The 886-nt window shown below is 43.2% G+C and overlaps 1 non-coding gene across 1 annotated transcript; it reads right to left on the bottom strand.

Moving 5' to 3' along the window:
- Positions 1–471: 471 nt before the first annotated feature.
- trnam-cau (transfer RNA methionine (anticodon CAU)) lies at positions 472–543 on the bottom strand. The gene has a single exon. It is a non-coding gene; the product is annotated as a tRNA-Met (tRNA).
- Positions 544–886: the final 343 nt, after the last annotated feature.

Here is an 886-nt window from a genome sequence, read left to right as displayed (position 1 = left end):
CAGCCACTTCAGAAAAGTCTAGAACTCACAATCCATGGCTTAGGAGTCCAGTATCTTAGGCCACTGGGATACTGTGTAAACAGTATGACCTATACGAACTGTTGGAAGAGGTAAAAAAAAAATTATAATGGCACTGAGACATGCCCATGAAACGACACATTTTTAAAAAATGTTGTTCGCACTTAAAATGAACTGTTTAGCAGAGGATGGTTTCGCTCCATCAACCTCTGGGTTATGGGCCCAGCACGCTTCCGCTGCGCCACTCTGCTCTCAGCCACTTTAGAAAAGACTAGAACTCACAATCCATGGCTTAGGAGTCCAGTAGCTTAGGCCACTGGGATACTGTGTAAACAGTATGACCTATACGAACTGTTGGAAGAGGTAAAAAAATATATATAATGGCACTGAGACATTATGCCCATGAAACGACACATTTTTTAAAAATGTTGTTCGCACTTAAAATAAACTGTTTAGCAGAGGATGGTTTCGATCCATCGACCTCTGGGTTATGGGCCCAGCACGCTTCCACTGCGCCACTCTGCTCTAAGCCACTTCAGAAAAGACTAGAACTCACAATCCATGGCTTAGGAGTCCAGTATCTTAGGCCACTGGGATACTGTGTAAACAGTATGACCTATACGAACTGTTGGAAGAGGTAAAAAAAAAATTATAATGGCACTGAGACATTATGCCCATGAAACGACACATTTTTTTTAAATGTTGTTCGCACTTAAAATAAACTATTTAGCAGAGGATGGTTTCGATCCATCTACCTCTGGGTTATGGGCCCAGCACGCTTCCGCTGCGCCACTCTGCTCTCAGCCACTTCAGAAAAGACTAGAACTCACAATCCATGGCTTAGGAGTCCAGTATCTTAGGCCACTGG

The sequence above is a fragment of the Oncorhynchus clarkii genome, chromosome 7 (genome assembly GCF_045791955.1).
Source record: "Oncorhynchus clarkii lewisi isolate Uvic-CL-2024 chromosome 7, UVic_Ocla_1.0, whole genome shotgun sequence".
Lineage (NCBI taxonomy): Eukaryota > Metazoa > Chordata > Actinopteri > Salmoniformes > Salmonidae > Oncorhynchus > Oncorhynchus clarkii.
This window is presented reverse-complemented; position numbering and strand designations above follow the sequence as displayed.